This window comes from Neodiprion pinetum, chromosome 5 (assembly GCF_021155775.2).
Source record: "Neodiprion pinetum isolate iyNeoPine1 chromosome 5, iyNeoPine1.2, whole genome shotgun sequence".
Taxonomy (NCBI): Eukaryota; Metazoa; Arthropoda; class Insecta; order Hymenoptera; family Diprionidae; genus Neodiprion; species Neodiprion pinetum.
Genome location: NC_060236.1, coordinates 34,328,160 through 34,348,378, shown reverse-complemented (window position 1 = coordinate 34,348,378; position 20,219 = coordinate 34,328,160). Strand labels below are relative to the sequence as shown.

General features: G+C 37.9%; 1 protein-coding gene across 14 annotated transcripts in view; it reads right to left on the bottom strand.

The window, feature by feature from the left end:
- Window positions 1-20,219, bottom strand: part of PMCA (plasma membrane calcium-transporting ATPase 3) — a 126,857-nt gene that overhangs the window by 85,294 nt on the left and 21,344 nt on the right. For 12 of the 14 annotated variants that reach the window (XR_006883191.2, XR_006883195.2, XR_006883193.2 and 9 more), the window contains one exon: window positions 7,438-7,462. The exons of 1 other annotated variant lie outside the window; for it this stretch is intronic. The gene's annotated coding sequence lies outside the window, so the exon portion shown is untranslated. The remainder of the gene's footprint in view (window positions 1-7,437; window positions 7,463-20,219) is intronic. One more of the 14 variants, XM_069136066.1, reaches the window with a different exon arrangement.

The following is a 20,219-nucleotide window of genomic DNA, read 5'->3' as shown; positions in this document are numbered from 1 at the left end:
CACCGACAATAAGCCGTGCAACGTAAAAGGTTCGCGAAATTAATGCCATGCTGCGTATAAAGGTCAATATAAGATTGCGAAAAGTATTAAAGCCGGGGCTAAGTATGGATAGGGTGATCATTTTATACGAGGGTGAGTCGTAATTAATTGATACGTTGCCTTGGGTAGTCAGTCAGTCAGTCAGTCGATGAACGCGCGGTTCGCGGTGCTTCTTGCTTGCAGGCCGCTTTGCTGACCCAACAATATTCGCGTCCAACCTCGATACTGATCCACAAAGGCACTAGTGAGTCATCCGATAATAAATATCCCGGTAATATGTTTTCCCGGTGATTTTTACTCATTGCACTTTGGCACGTCGTATATAGGATGCGCGTACAAAATACATAACGGGTTCGCCAACGATCAATGTGACCTCATCCCACGATCGGTTCAATATATATTATAACTTGCGCGATATTATTGAAGAAAATATTCCGGAGTTTATTACACAAGTACCTTTGCGTACTTGGTAGTATAAATATCTCAGTCTTTCATCCTTTACCTTTTTTTTGAATGGATCTATTCTTACGTCGAACCGAGGCCAATTCATGTCTGTAATTCGTTGAAACAGAAAGGTGATAAGACAGAGGTTGAAAAAGGATCACTGGGATCTGATCTCTGTCCACATGTAATGAAATTCGAACTTCAATTTTGACTATGAACAACTCGTTACATCACCAAAGTCAGAAATATCGCGCTATTTTACCGTGTTTTGAATGAAAAATTCATGCTGCTTCTTCGATTCTGGTCAGCAGTAGCTCGTATTGTATACGTAAATCACAATAAAGTCTCAACAAATTGTTCGCGTTAGAAACTAGATAATGATAGTATATTTTTTGATAATTTATGATTTTATTACCTGAAAATTATATCATTGATAATAATAAGGTGTTTATAATTGAGAATCAGTGTTTGATTTTTCTTTTCGTGAATCGCTGCACGAACGTTTCACATAGTTTCAAATTGATCAGCTCCATTTGCACTACAGTTATTGTAATTGTCTTTTGTCATATTTTTGTTTATACCCGACTAGACATCCTTAACACTTTGAGTCATAGTGGTAAGTGTTCTTTCCACCTATTTCATATCAACTGTTCGTATATTTAGAGAGCTTTGCAACACATTTCTTTACGGTTTTTTTTAATATTTCTGATAGTAGGACCAACAGATTTTCAATACTCGAGAGTGATTATCGAAAGATCGTGAATATCGAAGGAATAATCAATTTCCGAGAAATTTACTCCTCTACACGTACACGTACATGTCTTACATAAATTTAAAGTTTTTGGAAAATGAATGTTAAATATTCAAGATGGCGGATCCAATATCGCGTACGAAAAATTCAAACTATCGATTCTGGAGAAATAACTCCGTCCAGGTGTTTTTGGGATCGCTGATTACGAATGTAAAATAAGATTTTCAAAATCCAGTATGGCGAATCCAATCAAAGACGCTGAAAACCCCTGCATAGTTTTTAGACCGTATTCGATGAAATTTGAAGTTCTTATCCGCCATATTGAATCCACCATCTCAAATTTTTGAAATCTGATATCAGATTCGTAATCAGCGACCCCGAAGTCCATAGAAGACTATCTTGTTATAAAAGTTGACTCGGCATAATAATGTGCTACTCAAAGGGTCAAGGGCGGCTCCAAATAATCGATCTTGCTTTTTTACCACATGAGCTGAATCGAAACTAGATGCAAAAGTAGCTCCAAAGTTTCAATCAAACACATGTATATTGTTTTCATCGTTTCTGGAGCGTGTATAAGTTCAAAAAATGAACTTGGAATAATTCTGGAAGATAGGAGAATGATGAATTACCGCACAACGTGGAGGCATTGTGCGTTCGGCGATCATTTCTTCCTGATAATAACATTGGCCCGAGCTGCCGGCCGGATAGGCAGGTATTGGTATCTATATTCACCCGCGAAGCAATATAAGAAGAATTCTATACGCTTCTATACTTATATTGACAGCAGTGTCAGAGCCTTCGACCGCCTACGACGAATTGGGTCAACGAAGAGCCGCCGGGTGCGGTGCAGCCTATACGAGGTTTATACCAGGTAAGTGGGTAGGTAAGCACTCACAGTTTTGTCTGAGGAGTTAAAACTTCGCCGATGATGATGATAATGTGAAACAACGGCACGAAATATTTCATCTCTCGCATTTTACCGTCATCCAGGCAGGACAAAATCTATTTTTTTGCTATTGTAATCAGACATAAGATATTTTACATATTCCGACGTTGTTTCAATGAAAATTATTCAGACAAGTGTCTATTTCGCGATTATGAATATTAATTCTGGCCACAAGAAACACAGCGGATTCATCGTCAAACATCGGGTGAAATTCACTCAACACCGATCTGCGTGGCACTGAAAATGGTAGGAAACACTCAATGCCAATGGCAGATGCTGAACGAAATCCAGCGTGATTTTGAGGACCCGATTCGCCGGAAGTCATCACAATTCTATAGACACCGATTTTTCGCGAGAGTGAGGAAAATATGCGCTCGGTGACATCTAGTGGCTGCCTTCTCTCTTATACTGGCAGCAGGTATTCACGTGTATAATATTATTTTTCCGTTGCATAAATCAGGAGAAAAAGAATCAACCTTATTCGATCTCTTTTTGAAATCCAATGACACTTTTGACGATGCAGATGAAGTCCAACTTTTCAACAGTATATATATATATATATATATATATAAATATATATAGTTGATCGCGTGCTTCTGAGAATCCATAATCATCAACCGCATGAATATTAATCGATGCAAAATCAACCTCAAAGATTTGAACATATGAAAAATTCGACGTAATCTGCGTGATTAATTATTTCGTACGGGAATTTTATATTTCGGTTGTTGTGTACACATGTTGTCGTTCGCGGTTCGGAAGTGTGAATATAGAGGAAAAAAATTGAAAATATTCGTTCATTAATCTGAAAAGTTGGTAACATTCGAAAGTTTAAAAAAAAACCCCATAGCTGCCAATCACATTTTTGAAAAAAAATTTGTAGGCTCTTTTAGAACGGATTACCGAATGAAATTCATGAATATATATACGAGTTTGATCTTTTCCAATCGTTTGTGAAAGCGGAAGCACTGGAAAACGCCGATCTTTATCCCGAAAATTTATTTTAAATAACAATCGATAAGGATTTAATATCACTTTTTCCAAATACGCATAACATATCAAGATTTTATTTTTCAATTCCCATTGCACATTAAGAATCGGAGCATTCCTTTGCGAAACCCGCTTTTATAAACAATAAATACAGAGCTTGTATGCAGAATGATAGACTATCAAGACCATCTATTTGCTGCATTGCTTCGGAGCAACATCCTGTAGGCAACGAATCTCAAGTTTTTCCAATAGTGGTAGATAATTTTATCGTTATTTTTATGATCGTCGATCCTTGATTTTCTGGTCACTCAAATACTGTTACATAATTTTAAAAAATGTGCAATGAATAAAAATGCGTAAATAGTACTATCTCACAAATACTCTATTCGTTCAGTCTAACACACCATGTTTAATTCGTATGCTTGTTAGATGTATTTATATAATTTTGCCTTTGTTTGCAAAGACATTATCTCCACGTAGGGTCCCGAAAAATGTGTGTAGCCACAGGCCTCTTACAGGTTAAATCCGGCCCTGAACATGTGACTCAACCTTGAAGGAGTTCAGGTTTCTTCAACCGCGACGTACAATTGCGGTCAACCGAATTCGCGTGAATCCCAGTGTGTGTTCCTAAAAACGCACCGAGGCCTAAGTTGGCGACGTTATTGTAATGATTCGTGTTTCAGAAGCCCCGTTATTTGGTAATTTTAGTAATCTCTGTAATGCAGTAAGTTATAATAAAGCAAAAGTAATTCATGTTATCAAAACTTGACAACTACATAGTTATTAAAAAATTTACAAAATAGTGATTTTTTTCCCCCAAACGTGTCGTCACGCTAACGTTACTAACTTGAGCCTCGTAAAGAGCCAAGGTTACGTAATCGCCGCGAAGTTTAGGCTGATGTTGAATGTTTTAATAGGTAATCTCTTTCTTTCGGGTTGACGCCTCGATTCGCCCTTGCAGCCGGTTATGCGCCGAGTATGTCGTAAGGCAGGTAAAAGCGGCGAGGTAGGGAGTAGAGTTTATCAGAGAAAAATCGGAACGCGAACGACGGAATCCTGGGGCTGCCGGCTAGCAGAGTGAGCCTTTCGAGCGACGAGGTAGGCGGCCATGTATTGATCGAACTTGCCAACGCCCTGGCAGTCTGGTATTCGGTCCCACCTTCCGCATGGGTCTCCTCGACAGGCGAACGAACACACACTCTCTCAGGAGTTGGACGGAACCGCTTGCGAACGGCGGTGAATCGATGTAGACGTGTTGCCACTCTGCATGTTGGGGCTGGCGTCGCCCTCCAGGTGGGTATAGGTCAGTGTAGAAAATCATTCGATGACTATTTCCGCGAGGTGTAGGAATCGCCGCCGCGTCTATTCACCAATTTCCTTGCCTCTGATCTCAGTCTTCGTTGATTCGATGACAACAGCGACGATAATAAAAATAATGACAAATAACCGAATAGCTTTCCGGTGATTTCATGTTCAAGAGCTTACACCGCAAGATATTTTTCTAGTCATGCAATGGTTACGGTACATGCACAGTCTTCGACCGTGTTAGTTTCTTCACCATAACCTAAAAATATAGATCTGGGTACAAAATGAAAATGAGCTTCGCAGCCGTAATCGTAAAGTCTAGTCATGTGTGTCACCATTATGCTTCTTGAGAACGTTCATTTGTACCAACTGTACTCTCTTGTAACTACATATTGCGATAATTTGATGTCCGTGAAAGAATAAATCGATTTTACCGCTTTGTTTAGATGAAAACAATTTAGTCAACCAAACAAGTAGAGTTACAATTTATGTTGCATAACCGGAAACTGCAGCATCGACATAATCGTAATCGTAGTTATACTAAATAGTTGCTATAATGTACCCATTTCACTACAACTTTCTCGTAACTACAAGCGATGATATTCTTTCGGTAAGTATGAAGTTTCGATGGTTATATAATCTGATGGATTTTCAACGAATAAATTATTTCGGAATACTAGTGAAGTAATTACGGAATTCTTGACGACCTGATCTCTCGCAAAATGAGCGAAGTACGGCCAATTAGATGAAACTACACATCGGGAGTTCCATAAATTGGGCCAAGGAAACTCCTGTAGAAGTTTCAGCAGAATCCGTCACCCGGAGGCCTGATACTTTCCTTGTTAGTGAAATTGTCGAGCATGATTTTCTGGATAAAATGAGTAATCGTATAGTAAAATTTGAAGAATATACTTCTGATTTTTAAAAAATTTTGAAACTATTAGAAATGAAAAATTGATTATTTACATCTTGTCGGTAATTATAATATCTATTCTTCATCCATTTTGATGGAAATCATCGGAGCCCAAGAATATGTAAAAGCTGGATAAATACTCGATGCGTAACTAACTAGTTATAAAATTAACGAAAGAGTATCGATTCGTGACTCATCAACCTCTTCAATCCCCACTTTTGACTCTTCGTGTCTATAATTCTGTACATTTTTCGTTTCACCTCATTTTATCGATCGATCCAATCGGCTTGTTATTACAAGGAAGCATAAAGGATTTACGATTTATTGCCACGAGGAGAAAACGAGAGAGAGAGAGAGAAAGAGTGAGCGGTGAAAGACGGCTCCAATACACGTGAATTTTATTCCAGGGAATATTTTTTTTCTGAACCTGTACGTATCATCTGCATCTCGTGCCAAAAGTGTTCTATGCAAGAACTGTGCTTAATCTTTGGTTGACCTCTATTATTATTGTTTGAGATTACATAGCAAGTTCGTTTTATTTTCGTCGTCTCAATAATTTTGGTTGGCCAAAATTTGATACTTTTCGTTAATTTCATTACGAGACAGCTGTTGATCGTGTATTTATGAAATTATTATATCCGTAACCTACGAAGATCCCTTAAAATTCCAAAAATAGAAGACAGTGGAATTATAAACACAAGCTTGAATATCGATGCCGCATTTTAAATTGTTATAACGAGGTTTTTTAAAAATCTGGTAAATTCATCGGATTGGATTTCAAGATAGGTCATTTTCTTCAAACGAATTTTTATGTAAATGAACCGAAACATTTTTTTTGCATCATGTCAGCATCGAAGGATATTTGATTTTAAAACATTGTGTTGATATTGATCGCATGATGAAAATATGGCACGTTAAAATGTTATTGAAAAAAAAAAAAAAAAAAAATCGAAAGTGAAATCGAAACAATGCTCTAGTTGCTTATTCATTTTGAGTTTGAAATGAAGTAACGATACCTACAAGATTTGGACTATAATTCTAGCATTCTCTAGTTTTGTATTTTCAAAGATCCTCGCAGTTTACGAACACACTAATTCAACAAGTATTCAGTAGCGTTTGAAAATATTCAAATGATGATCACGTAACAAAATGAATAAAAGCCATCGATTTTTAGCCAACAAGGCTTAATAAGTATTTGGCTAAAAAATTTCGTAACAATCAAGTACTCCTCCACGGAGATCGTCACATGCTTTTGTTAGCATCGACTATTGTGCTGCGGATTTGTTTTCTTTTTTTCGAAAATTCCAATATACGTCGAGGGGTTGGATCCACGTGTGTACATCGAATAGCTCGAGCAAAAAGTAGAAAACGAAAGAAAAGAACGACATTCGTTCTACCCTGACTGATGAGAGCTACTGTGAATTTTTTTGTCTTTCGAATATTTTCAGCATCAATTATGTTTCAGCTTGGAATTACAATTTTGTGTAATCATTCTGCAGTTTCGATCCATTTTTCCCAAGTTTCGTTAATTTTTTTAATGGCCTGTATTCGCCATATAATACTGACTTGCCAGAAACTCAAATCTTATTTCAAACTTTTACGGTTATCGCAATAAAATTATAGAACGATGAAAGGAAGCGCTAAGTGCAAAAACTCCAACTTCAAGCGCATGAAATTTAGGAATAAATGGGGAAACATATATTTATCCAGCACTAAGGAAAAGGTGTTTAAAAATGAAGGCAAGAAACGGGTGGCAATCCATATTGTATCAATTCCGACGAAACTATTATATGAAATATAAAAGTAGGTGTGAATTATCTCTGACCAAATTGGTAAAGGTGACAAACAAGCGATCGATCATCGAATACGATAATTCTATGTTAAATCTTTAACTACCAAACTGACGGACGATTTATCTTGACCAGAATAAAATTTCTCACCGACTTTTTGTAGTCATTCTCAAACGTAATTATAGAAAATAACGCTCTTTTTCGGATACGATAATATACGACAGACACGGAAACAAAAATGATGTATTCACATACGCACCTCGTGGTTGTCGTAGGTTTCTATTCTGCAACAGAAAGATGGAAACACTAAGTTAAGTTTAGGGTATAATACGCGTGCAGAAGGGGAAGGTAAATATTATATAAAAAATATGTAACTAGTGAAATTATCCCAGGGTGTATTTTAATCGTAGAAACTTGCATTTTAATCAAATTTACAAAATCGATTCCCAAAAATAAATCCTTTCCGGACGACGATCAGCTCGAATCAAAAAGAAAAATTACGACGGGGTAGCAGCGTTTCAATGACGTAAGACGTCTTATACTACTGCCAAGAATTGCTCGGACGTCTTCTGTGTATATAGCAACTGTCTAGGCAGAGCGAGCCGATTTATATCCGAATATATATATACTTGTGTGTACATATAGGTATATATATATATTATATATATATATATAATGTATCGAGTGTTAACGCAACTTCGGTGATGATTTAAAAGATTCAAATTGCTTGTTATACACATGCGTTGCGCGCCGTACGAATTTTTTTTATTCATTTTTAAAATGTAGTTATTATCATCGTCGACGATTGTATTTCAATAAAACAAAATGACGATCTGATAGAGTTTATGCGAAGACGAACGCGAGAACAGACAGAAAAAAGAGAAGAAAAACATCAGTCAAAATAAATTGACGAGTTTGCGCGAGAGCTGTTTGCCAGTTTCTTTTTAATATAATAAGCTCAAGAATCCTAACGCCTATCCCGCGGGGATATAACGATATCTTGCATTTACCACCCGATAATAATAAACTTGAAAATGTTCCGTGGAATGTCCTTGGCCCGACAAAACGCACGATATATATAGAATTCCGAATTCCCAGCCACCGATGTAGTGGGTACACAAGTCGTACTGTTTGATTCCTTTTTCTTTTTATTTATTTATTTTTTTTGTTCTTTCGTTTCTTATATACGACGATCAGTCGAAAACGCTAGAAATTTTTCGTCATTCACTGTATTAGATCAAACAGCTGAAGTGACAATCTACATTTCACGCGTTGTGTATGTAACTGGCGAATACATACAAGTGTATAATACAATTGATCAAGATTTGAATAGACTAAAAAAAAAATTATTATATTTATTTCAATCAATATAGATGATCCGTATCGATATTTGGCAAAGTGCGTCAATTGCTTAATTAGATAAGAACGTGACAGATTAGCGGGAAGATCGCATCGCCCGTAAGAATTGCAAATTATCATGTTTCGTACAGCGAAGTTACATAACGCATGTAATTATTAACGTATTTCAATATTCAGGGCTTTCCAGATTTTAGTGTAGGCCAGGTTTCAATAGATTTGAACATAAACACAATCCTGAGAATAGATCAAGTGTTTCGACGACAGTGCAGTTGACATGTTTGTATTCATTATTTCCAATGTTCAACATAACAACATTTTTCTCTGCCTCAATCAATTGATTACAAACAATTTTAATAACAATGATTTTACAGTCATGATGCAGCTAATCGTGTGCAAACGTAACGCCTCATAGGTAGGTATGCACACACGCATCGGTAGCTCAACTTCAGGGGATATGGGATTAGCAAAGTGATGCGAAATTCTTTGACGATTTTGAAGAATTGATCTTTCATGGCGCTAGATTAATCGATTATTATTCGATTTTTCAACGATACAATTATTATCGATTCGATTAATTGTGACAATGTGAGTAACATAAGAACTATCCCCGGAAAAAATTTGATGTTACATCTGTTTTGTATTCTAAATTGAGAGGAGATATTCTATTAGTAAACACGCCTGCCTCTCATTTATACATTAAGCCAAATTCATTTTGCTGTTACACGATTAATCTGATTACGTGGACGCCACGGAACGCTTCAAAATTGATTCAAAAGCTACCAAAATGAGCGCCCTGCATATCGGTAATGAACGCTGTTAGGAATTAGTACGTTATTTTTAAACGGGTCTAGGCCACTTCTCACTGCGATACGTGGCGACGCTAACTTTATTGGATTAGCTCAATTATTTGAGACATATTTTTCCCATTTCACCCGACATATCCATTTCTCAACGTAGAGAAATCCGCGAAACCAATCGATTATCCGAATCGATTCTCATAGCACTTCCGACACGCATCCACCGCCCGGAATCGATCCTGGCCTTAGCGGTCCTACCTAAGTACATCGAGGCCGGACATTTGTCGCGAGAGCGAAGCGCCGCAGCGCCGCCGCGTGGCGGCTCCCGGTACTCGTCGGCCGGCGCGCGCGTGTCGGTTGCACAATTCAAACTCTGCTTCCAGCCAAAATTCAATTTCCACTGTTTCAAGCAGTGTACCGTGACTTGCCAGTTTTCCACGCGTTGAAGGGTTCAATTACGCGGTGAATTATTTAATGAATATTTAAAAAAAAATTCAAATATGCCCAACACTGCCTTACGGCGTACGCAGCATGCATATATCTGATTACACGTATATCGGCATGTTGAAATTTGTGGGCAGTGGGTTCGATCCTTTTATATCCCTTAGGCACGCATGCTGAAATGATGTAGTATAATATGTACGAAGCTGCAAAGAATAAGGTATGAATATTTCGAAAAGGGAGGTTACAGTTCTTAGATTTGTGGCGTTTGTAATATCGTTCGTTTCATTCTCGTTTTTCATTTGCAGAGATATTTTAACGAACGGTAGATTGACACGAGAGGGATAAAACAGGCATAATTACAGGTGTGCGTGACTAGGGAATGCAAGAAAATTCACAGCTATGAATATGTGCAGATAGTTGATTTACGTCCGTGCTAATTGACGCCGCAATGTCTTTATGTAATTTGTATACATTTTACATACGTACGTACACGTATGGTGCATGCGGAGACGACTCGATGATGATTTGAAGAATCTTTTCAATTTTAAAACGGTACCTGCCCGTGGGAGCCTACCTTTACAATTCGGGATGAAAGGATCAGTCGATATATGTCTATAGTGTGTTTTGATAAAGTTGTGCGTGACAAGAAAGAGAGTAGAGTTTATTACAGCCATGGGAAATATCCCCTAAGTCAGTACAAGGCAAGTGAATACAATAAGAAGTTCGCTATAAAAATAATATGATGTAATAATAAAATTACTCAATATAATTGAAGAATAACGTAGGTAACTTCCGCGAGACAGAGTTATCGCTGGAAACCTTAAGGAAAACGTGAAAATAAACGTGTGTGAATAGAAAAGAAATAGGGATAATAGAGAGAGAAGGAGGACGGTGTAGACGGAAAGGAGATAAAAAATTGTGAAAAAAAATGAGAAAGGACGTGAAGTGTTTCGCTAACGTTTATCAGTGGAAAACAGTGTCGAGTTGGTTTTGAGAAATGCGGAAAGGATATAACGGATTCGATCACGTTGTAATTGTTTCTTGAAAAATCCCGTTCGACTAACTGAAAAAAGCAGTCACCGGTATATGAAAGATCGAATTTTCAGCTTTGCGAAATAATTTTTTACTTCTGAATAACCTTTGAACCTAACTTTCTTCTTTCAGCAAAATCATGAGTCCGATTTCTTATACTCGACGAGGTTGAAAAATGTTGTAACGTTAATATATGGGTCATTCCACCAATTATTGACTGAAGTTGTGCCGGGGGGTCTGAACTCTGCATAACAAGAAATTTTATTGAAAAGTGCATAACACAGAGAGCTTTCATGATTTTTTTCAAATTTTTTCGTCGAACCCTTTCGAAGATACAGTAGATCGAAAATTGAAAGATTTCCAATTGTTGACTTTAGATATTAAAAATATCAATCCCTTGTAAAATTCGTAAAAATGTATTGAATAATGGTTTTTGTGTAAAAAAAATCTGAGCGTTCTGAAAAAAATATTTTCAATTTCCTCCAGTGTCGGGAAAACCCTGAAAAATGGGTTCAAAAAGTAAAAAACGCTTTTTCTACCAATGTGTCATTTTTTATATTATTTTCGAAAAGTTCAGACTTTTTTACACGGAAAATGTATTTTTTTATTTTGGGAATATTTAAAATAAAGCATACAATAATAGCAAAATAAAGTTAAAAGTTTTGTGATGAATTGCCGATCTGTATTGTGCTGCCGTCACAGTTTTTCGAAAAAAATATTTTAAAAAATATAAGAAATGACATATTGGTAGAAAAAGCGTTTTTCACTTTTTGACCTCATTTTTCAGGGTTTTCTCGACACTGGAGGAAATTGAAAATATTTTTTTCAAGAAGCTGAAATTTTTTTACACAAAAACCATTATTCAATATATTTTTAGAAATTTTACAAGGGATTGATATTTTTAATATCTAAAGTTAACAATTGGAAATCTTGCAATTTTCGTTCTACTGTACCTGCGAAAGGGTTCGGCGAAAATATTTGAAAAACATCATGAAAGCTCTCTTTGTTATGTACTTTTCAATAAAATATTTTGTTATGTAGAATTCAGACCCCCCGGCACAACTTCAGTCAATAATTGGTGGAATGACCCATGTATAACGTTCACTCATTACCCGGAAAAATCGTTACTTTGGAAGGTTAGAATTCGTTCTTAAATTTAGTAAAAATCGAAAAAGCAAAACGCAGTAGTATTTTGGAAAATTGAGTTCTTCAGACTCATTACAAAATTATAGAACAGAAATTCTTCTCTAACGTTTAGTTACCCCAACGTTACTAACTTTCATCTCGTAAAACTTGATAGATTAACCCAACATTTCTTAAATTCTCTCCACTTTTTCTTCCCTTGATTCACAACGTAATTCAAATACCCTAATATTCCCAACATTCTTTACTGAAGTCAGTAAAGAAGGGAGAACGAAGAGTTGAAGGGTGAATTAATTATAGCAACAACGTTTAATACTGCGCATAATTGTGAAAAACCCCTCAGGGGACTTGAGGGTTGATGCAGGCATCAAGGTGCATCACCGTTTCATGACTTGGCATGATAATTCCGAGGACAGCGAGCCGGATTCGTTGAATGTTTCGTGCAGCGGAAATCAATCTCGTCTACGTATTCTACCCTGCTGTATACCCCGAAGGCATTTGCACTACGTGAAATTCAAACCAACCACGCGTACGTCCGAGGAACGACAAAATTTTCAATCCCAACGGATGCAGGTTATAATTGAATGTCAATTTTAAATGATCGATACAACTACTGAGTGACGCCTCGGTACCGCCGGTTGAAAATCAAATCCGTGTCCCCCCCCCCCCCCCCCCCCCCCCCTTCCGCGAATTCAAGAGGAAATCGAGGGAAATTTCAGACGAACCAGATAATGAATGTCAAGCATTTGAAATCGCGAAAATTTCAGAGTAAATATACAATAAAAGGCGGAGAGGAACTGGGAAGAAAAGAAGTCGTGCGGATTGTTGATTTTTTTTTCTTCCATGGATGATCAAATATTTATATCATATAATCGTTCAAATTCGCGGGAATTTACTACCAGCTCAGTGTAGTGTTCAAATGAGTAAACTCTGAAGATTTATTTCGCGTCTTAGCCCCGGAGCGAACAATAAAAACAGAAATAAATTTGAAAAACGAATATGCGGATTCGCGCGATGGTCTGATTGAGCGATAAAGTGGTTATCAACCTTCATAAATTGAGTTGCGTTTTTTCGTAATTGCGAATACGTTATACTTGAAGACCCGGCGAAAGAAAGACAAGGAGAACGAGAACGAGAGATAGAGAGAGAGGAATTGTTTCCAAAATTAGATTATCTATAAGTATAGCGTGAGGTTTTATGGAGTAGGTAACTAACCCGCCATTCACCCATCCAACTTCCCTTCCATCTTGTGCCTACAGCTCGGTTTCCCTGCTAAATTGACACGTGTGCAACTCAAAGTGGTCCAGGAGCTCGGAACTCGGAAAGCTACCAAAGGTTATTTATACGCTGCTCACAGACCGAATAACATCATCTTGGTAGGTATTGGCCAGTGACTCTCAAATTCTCGAGTATGACACACACACACATAAATGTACGCACAACCATACCTACACGTGTCTCTAATGGTTTCTCCAGATCAATCTCTCTTACATAGACGTCCACGGCACAACATGTATTGTCCATACACACGTAGCGCGAAACGGTGAAATAAATTTCAATGCGAATTAAAATTGGATAGGTCTGAAAAAAAAAGTTTCTTCTCAGTTGCATGGGATGTTTTTGGTAAAAATCACATTTTCGAGTGTGCTGAATCCAATAATCACTTCCATTTTCCTCTATCACGTAGAGTATTCTTGCTAAATACAAGGTTTTTGCATGAAAAAAAGTATAACAATAATGAAAAAACTAGCATTTTATTACTATCAGCATTTCTTTTAAAATTAAACTAACAATTTCTTTACGAAACGTATTTAACATTTCGTGTTCATTCTTTTCGCCCATGAAACCTTTTCATCCTCTCTTTGATACACCTCCGAAGACGCTTCCGCTTTCCATTTTCTGTTACCCTACTTGTATTTATTCGTGAGTCTCACTCTAATTCATATAAAATGAAAGTAAGAAATCACTTTTGCGTGGGATTTTTAGAATCAAGAATAGGATAACAGATTTAGAATTAAACGGGAGTTTCACTCTAAATGAAACTACAAACACGAGTTCAAGAAAAAACCTGACGTGATGGAACTTTTTGATTATTTTTCCCGGTTTCAGTGAGTGAAAATCATGAAAGACAATATAAAAAAAACCTGTACAGTTTTTTGGTTACAGACCTTTGTGGGCAGCAGATTTTTACCGAGTGTAAATTTTTAATTGTCTCTGTTCTTTCATTCTATTCCAAGAACAAAAGAAGTCATTTTCTCCTCACTAGATGTCACGGATTGTAAACCCACGGCGCGGTCTGAAACCTCTTTGGCATAAAGTAAATACTTCTTAGTCATACTTTCACTGTCAGATCAATTATAATATGTCAAGTATAATTTTCCGCACTATTAGGCATTGATGTTCCTCTTTGAGGTGGGATTGTCATGTTTCATCTGTAGTTTAGTTATCTCAACCCAAGAATTTATCAACGACACAATACACGAAGCCTCAATTTTTTAATAAAACTTCTGGGACAGCAGCGGATTAAAAAAAACACGTTGCGCGTGTAGTCCAAAAATGTTTTCAGCTCTGAATTTATTTCTGATACGGCGTCACTTCTTGTGACGTGGCTGACCAATCACAAACTATCAAACTTGCATGATCGCGTAGTTCTGGTCGCAGGCTGAGCTGACGCAGGGCGGATGCTGGATCACAGAAACTATAGTACTGTAGGTCAGCCCCCTGACACACGGTGCTAAAAGTGGTTCGCAAAATGTCCCTCGATTCTGCCGCCAATTTCCACCACTAGTGGCGCTAGTATTTACCTGACGAGCTTGCGCGCGGTCAGCGAGGGCAGCGAGCGTGTCAGAAGTCTACTACTAGCGCCACGTAGAGGAACTAAAAAACGGGGACAAGACGCGTACAATTTTTTTACTATACGATCAGTGGTGAGTGTCAGGGGGCTGCTGTAGGTACTGTACCGTATTTACGTACTGGGTCAAGTTAAAATATCGTTCGGTATGCAGTTTTCGAAATATAAAATTAGATGTAGACTACCTGTGGCAGTGATCATTCTCGCGAGTTTGCGACACTTGGACGTTAAGGGGAAGTCGAACCTTCGAGTTTTACCGACGAATTCTGAAAATCATGTCACAGGCTTTTTCATCCCCTGAGGGACAAAGTTGCTTCCAACTTTGGAAAATGATTGTAGGGTTTATGATCGTCGTTATGTGGCCACCAAAAAAAGTTTGGAACATTGATAGAGAGATATAAGAAGCATGGGATTCAGGTACGGGGAAATCGTGCCATAACCTCAAAACGAGTAAGAATAAGCTGCAAGAATATTTACTGCACTGCTCCGGTTAATTTTTCGAAACTTATTTTAGTGACCGCACAGGCACAACTACAAAATTCTATCATCTTCCGAATTATAAAACACTTTCCTCACTCATGAGTGGAAAAAAGTGGAAAATACGATTTGCCTACTCGGTCGGTAAACTCCATCATCCTCGTAATAGGCCGACTGCTGTTACCCTGCTTGCATTAAGATACCCGTGGGAAAAGAATTAAGCTCTGTGGATGCGGGCTGGTTTAAAATGTTGATGAATAATTGACTGATCGGCTTCCAGGCCATTAAGTGTATGATATTTTCACATTTCGAACATTGAGTGCAGAAAAAAAAAGGATGGCAATCTCTCAATAAGCGTAGTATTGTTATCATTTTCACGAGCACGAAGCATGAAGACGACAGAGCCACCACTCTACGGCACTTTCCACAAAATGATGTAGGGGGCGAAATTTGCTCATCACGATCTTTTGTATCCCCCGTTATTCGCTTGTCATTTCCCTCTGTTTTTTTGTTTCACCCTCAGGGACGTAGGAAGAGTTTATACATCGTGCACTGTGGAAATCCCGTCAAATAGGTATACGAGGACTCGCTCGTATCAGTATCAACCTTGTGCCTATACCATAGCTAATTAACAACGAAGCGACGTTGGGAATCGAGTTAATTAACGAGATGAAGGATATAACTTCGCCCGAGTAACTATATGCCAACGTGTATCCGCATACGCGTCGCCGCTCTGGCAGTAATTGACCGATTTTCAGTCGAAGAATTATCTCGGTTCAAAAACAAAAGTGACAAAAAAAAAAAAAATTCCGAGAGCTTGAATTATTCAGGTCGGAGGGTAATTATAACGATACTGAATTTAGAGAAAATGCGATTGTTGACGCATCTGTTAGCCGCGGGCATATTACTCAATGTTAGCCCGTCATTTCGGTATTGGAAATTATTATCTCGTCAGTGAATAATTTCCCCCCGGAACGTTTCCTTTTTCATAATCGTGCCAAAAAGCCCTGACCTTTATTTTTACCACATTAAGGTAAGTGCACCAGTTATTAACACGTTTGGACCCAATTATTGACCCTTTTATTTTCCAAAATTATAAACTGATGGCACAAATTACGAATTTCTCGATGACTAAAACCAATTGCTACAGGGTGAGACGCTGAAAATTTATTTTCTGGTAATTTTATAACTAAAGATCAAACAGATACAACAAAAAAGCTCAATAATTGGGACAAGGTCAGTAACTGGTACATCTTACTTTAATATAGAATTAAAAAATTCAACACGTTTTTTTTTTTTTACATCTATCTGCGTCTATCTGTATAGGCAGATGTTATGACACACGTTATAATATGTACACCACACGCGTATATTCGAAACAATTAACCATTTTTGTGACAAGAGTTATGTGCGTCACTCTACATAGATGTGTAAACAAGTGAGCTCTTCTGCAGTTCAAACATTTACTGTTATCTCACTCTCTCTCTCTCTCTCTCTTTCTCTTGGGGGGGGACAGAAAGGCAAGGGTGAGAAGAAAAAAAAAGACTTAAAACGTACAAAGCCATCAAACAAACGTCATACTTTTAGTTTTATCTTTGTGATAGAAGGCGGACGCGCGGTGAACGTCTTTGCGGTACGTTTGTTTGAATTCCTTGAATTTGATTAGCAAACCTCTGAAGATCCGACGTCACAGTTAAACAGAAGCTGCGTAAATTAATCGTTGATTAATGTAGTCGTCCCGCGGTAACAGTATGCGTATGAATTATTGTTATCACCGATGTGCGTAAATTGTGTCAATTGTTACATACGTAGAAACGGTGAGGAAATCGAAAAAAATAATTCATAATACACATGTAGATGTCATTGTTAGATGAAAGGGAAAATTGGTTACATCAAAGTGACATGACTGTGCTATAAATACATTAAATATATTTTGTGGTTTGAAAAGATTTGGGTGAAATAGTTCTTTTTTTTCTTTTTACGATAACATAATGCCTGTAGAATCAAGTTTTCCTGTAAAGATAGTTCCAGCTTGAAGGAGTTGAACGTCCAGCGATATCGACTGAATTATCGTTATAATGTACTGATAACAAGATAAACAACATGAGGTATGTGTCACATTGCAGATAGAAATGTGCGTGTACAATTATTATACATATAGTAAATGTGCTCATGGTTACATGAATATAAAAGTAGATATTTGAAAATACATCGAAATGTACGTACGTGACATTATAATAATATTTAAAAAAACTTGAAATTCGGTCAATATTGTCCGAGGAAAGTTTTACCATCTTCCATAGTGTATAATATATGTTTTCTTTACATGAATTTATTTTCCGCGGGGCAAAACATTATCTACTCCACGTTTTCACGATGTCAATAAAATTCGATAATGATCATAAAGAGTCCGTCGATCGGCAGAATAAATGGTTAATAAACGTTCACGATCCAGCCCAAAGGATCCTATAGGACCATTCAAAAGAAAAAGAAACTCTGTATATATTCATGTGGATCAATTTTAGTTCATCATCACCTTCATTGTCATCATCATCATCATCATTCTCTTACGTATGAAGAAACATGAAGTTCAGAGAAAATAAAAAAATTAAATAAACATACAAGATATAAGAAAAGTTTAATTCTTTCTCGTTATTTGGATAAGACATTCCTATCTCAATTTATTTTTATTGATGCTGTAGACATGTTGACTTGACCTCTCTTCATAATTTGGCTATATGTATATCTTACCGTGGGACTACTGTTACATTATATATGAATGAGGAAGAAAAAAAAAAACATTTCACGCGATAATTGACGCAATTTCATCCAACAACTTCATCTTGCCGAATCATTCCTCGCGTCGTGCAGTTTTTTTTTTTTTTTTATCCATCAGTTTTCTAACATGAAGAGGTTAGGTAGTCCAGATTTTTAGATTCGAAAAATCCGTAACATATCGACAGGTAATAAAATTACCATGAAAACAGTTATTCGTCCGAATGCTTCAGTTGAATGAAAACTTTCTTGCATAATATTGATCTTTCTTGACGAACGAACAGAAGCGTATTTCGCATTTTGCATAACGCATGGCGCTCTCGCGAGGCGGCCAAAAATTACGGTACCTGCACACACAGAAGAGACACGAACTGCAAAGTTCTTGAGGATTAAGGAGATCAGAGATTAGAGTTTTGCGATGAGCAGCGAACCAATTTAATTGTAAGTGCAGACGGTATTTAATGTACCACACATCGGGTTTCCTCAGAAGTTAACAAAGTGGTTGAAGCGTCTAGTGCAAAACGGGTTCGCCCGTTTCAAATCACGGAGGGTTGAGTAATGCCTCGATGATATATTCGCCGAACTAATTATCATCTTGGTTTATTTGTTGCTGGGTATAAACCAGGCTGCTGGGTTTACGAGGTGGGCTTGAAAGGTACATACGTAAAATATATCCATTGTCTCAAGCCGTAGGCGACAGAAGCAGCAGGCATCCGGCCAAGTGTAATTACATGTCGTATATACCTTGCACGAGCATAAGACTGCATATCCATCGAGGCGCAAGGCTCCAAGAAAAGAGTCGAAGAGAGTCTCACCGGAAGTCGGATGGAAATGGAGGAATCAGTGGAGAATCCTGCAGGTGAAAAATGACGGGGTGGGGGTTGGAGGGAAGCGATGTGAACGGAGTAACGGCATTGAAGTTTGGTAAGAGGATCGAACTTGACTTTGAGTAACTTAACACTTTGTTCCTCAACGGCTCTGGAAAATGGCGGAGAGGGTTGGGCGAGTGTGAAGGAAAGAGAGACAGACCGAAGCTACCAAGTGTGGCCGTCTCTGGACCTGCATGGTTATTTTCGGATGGTTTACGCCACCTTCAGCTTGTATACACGTGTGTGTGTTATGTTAAACTTAACAGTTAACCATTGTTTAGCAATATTACTCATCGTTTTATCTATTCCCTATAGGCAGCGCGACGTGGACGGATGGCTTTTCGCTTTTCTATTTTCATGGTGAATCGCGAACACCTTTGCGAACCTTGAACGATCGCCCGTCCTCCTCCATAGTCGACAGAAAAAATACCCACCTTACGTACTCGCGCGAAAAAACGTATTTTCACTTCAATTTCCGCGAAATTTACCAGATAGTTCCAGAAGCGTCCGTTGGAGGTGCTGGCAACGTGACGTCATTCGCCTGCAGCGAATCACGCGAAACGCGCGGATTTTCGATCGATGAGTTACGATTAAAAGTCGACGGTAGTTTGAACTTTTAAATTAATTAAAGAAAACGCAGCGCAGTCATGCAACGGTTTTCCAACGACAAATCGACTTCTGATACATACTACGTCTATGTTACAACGTAAATTCGTTCCGTGTATATTACGTGACCAGAGGTCTGAAGCGGGTAGTAATCCTCGAAATATTTCCGGTACTAAGCTACCGTCCAACCTCGATCTGATCCAACTGTTCGGCCATTGTTCGAAGGAACTCCGATCGAGCTGCGGATTTTAATAGAAGGAACTTAATTCCTCGGCGATCCGTGCAGGTTACTAGCTGTATCATACGCGTATACACATATTCAGTTTATATTCGGACCGGTGAGATTTTGTTTACGAAGCTACTGGTGGTAATCGTCGACATCATTAAGGTAATGAAACGATAGGTCTGTTCAGCATCAACTAACGATAAGACTGAACATAGTATGGCTTCACCTCGCCTAATACACCAACCGAGCTACATGGATACCCGGGTCAACGATATTCTTAAACCTCGTTGAACAAGGTATATGCCAATGGTATATCAGGCGCAACTTTGCCTGCCATATTTCTCACTGTAACTACAGACAAAATTTATCAGACCGTGACTTCACAGCGGATCTTGTTTGCAAATTGTCCACACTAACATTGGTTTAAAGTAGTCTAATTTTCTCACCATGGATCTTAAGTAT